This window comes from Accipiter gentilis, chromosome 8 (assembly GCF_929443795.1).
Source record: "Accipiter gentilis chromosome 8, bAccGen1.1, whole genome shotgun sequence".
NCBI classification, from domain to species: Eukaryota; Metazoa; Chordata; class Aves; order Accipitriformes; family Accipitridae; genus Astur; species Astur gentilis.
The window spans coordinates 24,835,501-24,844,238 of NC_064887.1; positions in this window are offsets into that span (position 1 = coordinate 24,835,501).

Sequence of the window (8,738 nt, forward strand, 5' to 3'; positions counted from 1 at the left end):
TCCCATCATTCAAATGGCTGAGTAAGAGCCGCAGAACTTCAGCACCCTGGAGGTATTTCATTTGTCAAAAAAAATAGGCATATCCTGGATCATGAATCACCTCTGTTGTGTAAGAATTTACTGAGCTTCAGATTAAAAAAATCATTTTAAACCAAACCATTTCTACAATGTCTTTTTCCTTTAATTAAGGTTCAAAAGGGTAAGATCACTCACTTCCTTTTGTAAACTGTCTTAATGGTCTATCAACTATACAGTGCTGTCTGTGAGACAGGGTTTACATAACATGTTTCGTCACAGTGTCTACACGGGTATGTGGCTAAGTCTGCACTTCAGTTTTAGATAGTTTTGTATTCTTTTAAAGAATTTTTGAAGGAATTATAATTATGAGTGACAGCCACAGGGCTGTGCTGGGGTTTTGGTTTGTTTGTTTTTTTTTTTTTTCTTTCTATGCAGTTTCTTTTAATTGTAAACTGGACTAAGAAACAGTTTTTCCAAAGAAAATTTCCTCATCCTTGCCAAGGTATTTTATAAATATGGGTGTTCAAATACTGATGAAAACAGCCAAGTAAATGCAGGGGTGTTGCGTGAAAGAGACTGCAAAGATTAGGAATGATTATTTAAGAAAGCAGAAGAATTAAAATGGGTCATGAGTAAAAAACTGCAAAGTACAGAAGCTTGTAGAGAAGAGAGACTGGGAATGCCTGTGTTCATTGTCTTTCTTGCAAGGGATGAGAGAGAAAAGTCAAATTCAGTTAGGAAAGGAAGTGCTTTTTCATACAATGTGTGATAAAATTGTGGAGCTCACTGACTAAGGCTAGACCTGTTTCCTAATTACTATATCGATATGGACTTCTCTGATGCCCTTCCTGGTTTTTTTTCTTCATTCATAATCTCTCCCTACCCCATCAAGTTTTATTAATCTGTTTCTATGATGCCTTTTCTCATGCACCTTTTCCAGTTTGTGGGAACCAAATGCAAAACAAAACATCTACTGTCTTGCTATCTACTTTTCTTCAAACTGCAGAACCTTGTTAAGAAAATACAGATAGGGCAGCGTAGTTATATTTCAGCAGTACTCTGAAAGGTTGTTACATGGTCGTTCAGAAAATAAGCACAATTCACTGACATGCTACAAAAAAATAAGGTGGATCTTGTTAACATTGCTTAGATAAGAACATTTTTGGCATGTGTCATTTCCCTGAGGAAAGCTACCGTTTTTTTTTATTCTTGATATCAAGTGAAAAGAGAAACAGATCTGTTCTTGAAAACTGATTAATAATAGAGTTTCAACTGTGTAAGACATTGTACTCAGTGAAGGTAGTGGTGAAAGAAGTTAAAATTGTCTGGAGTTAATTAACCTGGTTTTCAGATTAATAAGGTAATGAAGAAAAATTTATATAAATAAATATTACTTGATAAATAAAAGTGGCAGGACCCTTTTCAAATTTTTATATCCTTTATAATCTGTTAACGATTTTGTGGAAATATTGTATTACATTTTTATTGAGGAATGCTGTATGTAATGAAACATGTAGTATGACTATCAAAAGCAGCGGAAACTCCATTTCCTGACTAGATAAAACACCGAAACTCTATGAAGCAATAGGCTTTGTCATCAAAGTCGTTGTGGAGTAGGTACTATGGCTACTCAAATATGAGCAAGCTGGATCCCATGTCAAATCAAAAGCTTTTAGTATGTTCTTAGTGGGCTAAGATTGCAAGAGGATGCTATTGCTGATATGGAAGAAAGTACACAAAGAAAAAAGTGATGGAATCGCTGAACTGATGAGAACAAGTAGTTCCAATGAACCAAAAATTCACTAAATCCAAAAATGTAAAGTACTGACCCCTATTGACCTCAACAAGTTGTTAATTAGCAGAGGATTAACACCCTTTTCATGTGGTAGCAATCACTAGAAAATAATGTGCATGCATCAAAGAACTTTAGGTTCCAACAAAAGATTAAATACAAAGATTCTGTGGATTATAAAAGTGGAATCTGAAAGGGGCACTACACTGTCCAGTTTGCAATTTTGAAAAATAATCAATACCTTAGAAAATAAAAAATTTGGAGAACAACTGAAATAGAAACATAGTTTTAAAAAAACCTTATTTCTATTGCATTCATTTCTAAATTCAGTGTCTTTAATGTTAATGCTTTACAGCAAGAGTTATTAGAGAAAGATCTGGACACATTTTAGAACATTGCCAATTTATTATAAGGTAGCCAATAAGGAAATATTTTTTCTTAAATTCATTTTCCAAAAGAGCCTTGGAAAATTTCATTCCTGTTTTAAATTACTATGGACACCAGGTTGTTCAGTAGTCTACATAAAACCATGACCTGAGGTGAATACTGTAAAACAAGCAAACAAACAAAAACCAGAATCCCCCTATTCTTTCCATTTTGAATCTGGTTTGGGCTTGCAAAGGCTGATGAGGGTTGAATTGTGTTTTGTATCAGAGGACCTATAAGGAGTAGTAGCAACCTACAACACTCTGGATGTCAGCGTGCCTTGGAGACACGGTGCTGCTTTGAACTGCTGGGGCAGGGAGAGGGACAGCAGAGGGAGGGAGAGCCCCAGGCCCAGCACTGCCATCAGCCAGGCAAGTGCAGCCTTTGTGAGCCCCACTGCTTTGCAGCTCCTGGCTATGTCAGGGGTCCGATGAGTAGTGCTCAGGAGACGGCTATGTCGGGGGTTCGATGAGTAGTGCTCAGGAGCCCCTCGGTACAGTTGTGACATGAGTGAGAACACACTGAGGAGTCAGAGTCAGCGTTAGCTGGGCCATTGACTGTATCCCAACAGTTGAAAGCTTAAATCAGAATGCATTTCTGGCTTGGCTGAAAAGGACTGAAACCACATCAGCAAACACAAGCAGAAATAAGGTATTTTTGAGACTTTTACAATGACCATAACTTTGTAAATGTGTTTCTAATAAGTTTAGAATGCAATGCAATTTCAAAGATGTATTGCTTTCCCCAAAAGGGTTGGTTGCTTCTTAATTCTGAAAACGTGGCTAATATTCTGAATGTACCTGCTGCAAAATAGAACTGATTTCCTTTCAAGATGCACACAATACATTATAATTTACTTCTTTCATAGGTTTGTAGCTTTTACTCTGATTTGGACCCCTGAGGCCACATGGGTGTTGGAGAGCTGCCTGTGCGCTGTGCCGGTTTGTAGATGACACAGAGGGCTGGGTCCCTCCTGGGTTGCTCTGTATCACAACCCTTGCTGGCAGTGAAGCTGCACACTTCAGCTAAGTGGAGAATGCAAAGAAACTGAAACCCTGTAAATGTAGCTGAGAAGCATGTGGCTTTCACTGCTCTTGTAATTGCCAACATCAGAAACTTCTGCAAGTCAGCTGACCACTGGGGAAATTTATGCGCAGCCCTGGTCTCACCCAAGCTTGTGAATTACAGCATGAAGCAGTGGGTTGATGAGCACTTTCCTCTTGTTGTAAAGACCCTCTTTAATTTCACTATCCAGACAAACATCTGAGCCATTAAACAAATAAAACTCTTGGTTTGTCTAATCACTTGCAGGTAGTGAGTTCTGCAGGTTAGTAAAAATATATCTGTAAAAATATATCTCTCTCTTCATAACCAGAAGAGGTAACTTTTGTGACTTCAGTTTTATCAGAAGGACAATAGTTCTGCCTTTATAGGGTGATAAATGCCTATTAGAACATTGCTTGCTGTTTATTTTTACTTCAGTCATGCCTAGTTTCATCTTAAGTCCTTTTTCTTGTTTCTGCATTACGAATTTGGCATATTTAAGTCTTCATGGTGGACAGATTATGGAGTAATTTGTAACATGAAAGGGGAGTAATGGTGATTCCAACTGTGATTTTCAGTATTGCATTCATAGTTGCACTCATCAGAAGGAACCTATGCTTTGACTCTCATATTTAAGGTCAGTCTTGTGGGGCTGACAACTGAGAAAAATATTTTTCAGGTAAACTGAGTGAATCAGACCTGGAAGTTTCTGAAAGATAATAAACAGGAAGCTGTGCAACTTTTAGACTCATTTCTCAAGAGGTACAATTGAAGAGCAAAGACATTCTCTCTGTTGTGAATTTGATTTCCTAATACTTGTGATAGATTCTGTATTTCCAAGGGGTTTTTATATTATTCATTATACTCCGATGTTGACTAGGACATACTATTGGTATGTTTGGTTTGTCTGTCTCTCTCACCTGTTCAACTATTGAATAAGCATTTGAAGCCTCCTGTTGATGCATAGGTCTGCAAAAATATACCATTTAATGTTGCCCAGTTAATTCCCAGATTTTTGAAACATAACCTGATTCAGCTTCAGACCTTATATCTTAATAGTTAAAAAGAAAATGAAAAGATCCAATCTTCTTAAGAAGAAATTAACATAATGAGCTCTAATCATATGTAACCATAAATGAAAAAAGCTATTGGTAGCCTAAGTAACCAATACATAAACAGGAACTAATTTAACTCTTCTTTTTTCAGGTAAATATGGAGTTAATGCAGAAAGGGTTCATATATGCCAACAAAAGCATGACTGTGATTCTGCGTTATGGTTGCTTCAGGATTCTGATGAAATACTTCCTGTCAGTTTTCCTAAATAGATAAAGGTTTCAACCAAACTTCTTGGAGGGCCAGATTTAAATTGTGCTTCCAGAAAAGCTTTCTGCAAATGTTCATGTCAACAGAGTTGGTTATTTGAATACCATTGGAAAACAACTGAAGTCAAATGACTATTTATAAAAGTTATTGCTCTTTCAGATCTGGGAACTGAACCTAGAGAGATATATTGTGTTAGACCTTCAGCTGCACAGCTGTAACTGTTTCCAGCAAAATCTGTATTAGTGTATACTAGATTAAGCCTTCCTCTTTTTATCTAAGACAATGGTTCCATAAATACCTTAAACTACTCAAGTCATGCCTCACTGAAAGGCAGCGTTGCCCTTTCCAGTAGAAGTATGTAACTGGGCACAGGAGAGGTGGGCCTCCAGTAGAAATATGTAACTGGGGATGGGAGAGGTGGGACTTTTCTGTTTGCTAACATGGTGTTAGAATGGTATAAATCAACCATGAACTCCACCCTAAAGTATGATAGAGAGAAAAGGCAAGAACAAAACCAGATAAATTCTTTTTCATATGATTTTCTACCACTTTAATCTAGATGAATGTTTCATTAGAGTTCTCATACTTTTCTCAAGACTTGATAAATATATATTATTTTCACTCTTCAAAAGTCACAAACAGCATCTTTTGTTGTCAATAACTAAAACTCAGAAGTGCTGTCTAAAAATACTCAAAACCAATGTATGAATTTTTAAAAGATTCATGTTCCTGGAACTAAATCGCTATTTCAGTACTTTACTGTTGGTTTTCAATTCTTTCTGTTAACAAACTCAAGTGTTTGCTGCAATAACTAGAATCCACACGCACTGAGGCATGCACTACTTGGAATTACTTAGGATAAAGATGGTGGCCACAGACATACTTGTAGGTTCTGCTGGCTTTCCTTTTTCTTTGAGCACTAGATCAGGTGTGGCAGTTGTCTGAAATGGATTGTTGAGAGGATGTGAAATACTTTCCATATCCAATAAGAATATAGACTAAAAGCATTAATATGTGTGTGGTAAATGATTCTATGACATCCTGAGCCTCTCTTGTGAAACTGTCCTGCAAAATTCAATATTGAAGTTACTGTGAAATGTAGATTGAGTTCAATTACAAGACTAAGTGAATCAATTCAAGTTTTTTTTTTCTTGAAGGCACTGGTTTTCATAATTTTGCATTCTCTTTCCCTGTAAAAGGAGTATCGAGGGAGTGAAGGAGCAGATTTCCTCATTTTTCAGAAGTTGAGTTTGTCATGGAAAGTTTAGTGGATCAACAGAAATAAAAGTGTGGGGAGGGCATTGGTGTATAATAATCCTACTCTTCTACTGCTCCTGCTAATTCTAAACTTAGCCCCTGCTTATCACATGGTGGGAGCTAGTCCCCTTATTATTTTCCTTAATGCTGTTCATGTTCAAAGTTAGGTTAGCACTGCACATCCCATTTATCACAAACTCAGTATGGAAAAGCCATATGGTGATCAAGGCTGGGAATTGTGCCCCAAGTTTCACACTAAATGCACTTATAGGGTCTTATGGCTACTTACACTTGGTGCCCATCTGTTAGGATGGCAGGGGGCCCACTGCTAAGCTGGCCAGACAATCGCCCTTGAGGATAGTTGCCAGACAATGTTTGAGCTTCAGTGGGCAACACAGCAATGGAAAAACCATTGGTTTTGCTAAAACTGCTTCCTTATACCAACAATGGCTTCTTACACATGGTTATAATTTCTACTTCACATAGAAAATATATGAAATAAAAATGTGACAATGATGATTTCTGTCCCTTGCAGTGGTACAGGTTATATTGCAGTGAGCAGTTGTAAAAAATCATCAACAAGAAATATTTCAAGTCAGACTGCAGTAGGTTAAAATTACAACTGTTCAGTATACAGGAGATTTCATGTCAAATAGGAAACTAGAAAACACACTGATGTAATACACCTGTGGCAAAATTAAAGATGCAAATTCTAAATACGCTTCAGGAGTTTAGCACTCAGCTTCAGGGAGAAAAGACTGAATGATTCGAGTTGGTATCCACCATTCAGAAGGTGGGATGATCTTTGTTAATTTCAAATGACCAAACATTTTGCTTCATTATAAAGCTAAGGAATGGAAGTTTGGTTTGGTTTGGTTTTTTTTTGGGGGGGGGTGAGGCAGAACACTTAAAGCTTTGCAATCTAAACCAAACTTGGATGTTGAAGACAGTGTATGAAAATAAAAGTAGGGAGAGCAAGATAATAAGGAATAAAGGTATACATGATATAGTAAATGAATTTTGCAGGATATAGAAGTAGAGATTAAGCTAAGAAAAGAGGAAGAAGGAATTGGGCGGCATCAAGGAGGTATCGGAAGCAGGGAGAAGCAGAAAATGCAGGCAGCTTTGTTTATTTCCATTAAAAGGAATATATCGTAGTCAAAGTCTTAGGTATCAACTAGGGATTGACTACATTGAAGATGAAGGCAGACAGTCATGACTCCAGGAAGGAGAGAGAAAACATAAGCAGGAAAAAGCATTCAGTCTAAGAAAAAAAATAAGCTTTCATGTGATGGGGAGCTGGGAAAAAACCAAGAAATTAAAAGCAGAAGTTAGTAAGTGAAGTTCAGCTCTTCCATCGAGTTGTGTGGATTAGGCCTTAGTAGGTCTGAACCCTTGATTGCTTGACAGTGCAGCTGAGAAGAAAAAAATTCTGCTGCTCTCAAAGTACTTCCTGGGTCTGGACAGCTCTCTTGCATCTAAAAGTTCTATTCTGTCAAAATATCATCTTTGCCTATACAGAAAATGATTTATTTATCACTTTAATAGCACTGTGTTCTGGATCTGCAACTTTCCAAGGAGCTTTATAGTGTCATTTGAAAGATCAAGTTAAGCAGAAGTACATGTTACTGAAAAATACCAATAACTTGACATTAAAACTTTTTGTGAGAGTATAACAGTTTTGATGGAGGTTGTATTGGAAAAGATCTTTGTGTCCAGATGGACAAAAGTAATTAAGAACACTGTTTGGTGGTCAGAGCAATTGCATATGATGGAGAAAGTTGCATGCCAGGTCTTGTTGTACCTGATTCATTCCAAGAAATGTTGATTTCCTACATGTCAGGTAAGTGCCCTCACTCTCTGGATTTTCTGGAGGAAATGGTCACCTTCTCCATTGTCTTGTTTTCATCTTGAAAGGGAACACTGGAATGGAATATTTTTAAAAACATAAAAACTTCCAAGGTCACAGGATGAAGGAACTGTTTTCTGTGAAGCTTTAATGAGGAACAGAACATTACTGACTCTAGGAAGTGGTGTCCGATCCCGGAAGGGTCCAGTGTGTGAAAATAGCTGTACATCCATTGTCAGAACTCCCATTGGATAACAAAGAGGAAGGTCTAATTTCTGCTGTGAAGATGTTAGTAACCAGCTTGACCCTCTCCAGTCTGAAAGGGGACACCATCCTCTGTTGAACTAGTTGGCTAAAGAAATGCTTGAATTAGAATTCTTGTTAGTGAATCTGGTCACTTTTCTGCCCTGCTTCTAACATTCATTTAATAAATAGGTATTTTCTAAAATAATGCAAGACACTCACTCTTGGGCGCTGCAGGAGATTAGGTCAAACACGTGAAATGATAATGGAACCAGTGATGCAAAACAGTAATTTTTCTTAGAATCATATTTTTGTAAGGACCCTTCACTCCGTAAATAAGTTTGGTTGTTTTGTGTTGGCTTTATGGCATTCTGTAGCAATCACAAGATTAAATGCTTAAAAATTATGTTCTATATTCCTTAGTATGTCTTTTGGCTGTGTAACTTTCATAAAGAGGAATTATCTAGATTCACATTGAATTTCTAGGAGGCTTTTCAGATGCGAACAGAAATGTGAATTTAATTTTGAGCTTAGCCCAACATCTAAGATTAAACACATGAGAACCCAGTTACGTAGTTCATTCCGGACCTGAGCTCTACCAAAAACTTTTGTATTTTAAGTCTCCCTGAAATAATTGAAACACAGTACCTATTAGTAACCAGATGTAATTTAAGCCAAATACTTTGTTTTAACAGATGGGCCTTTCAAAACCAACTATATGAAACTAGTTTATTTAGAGTGTTTTGTTCCTGGAGGGGCAGCTTTTTATTTAATCATCATAGGTCT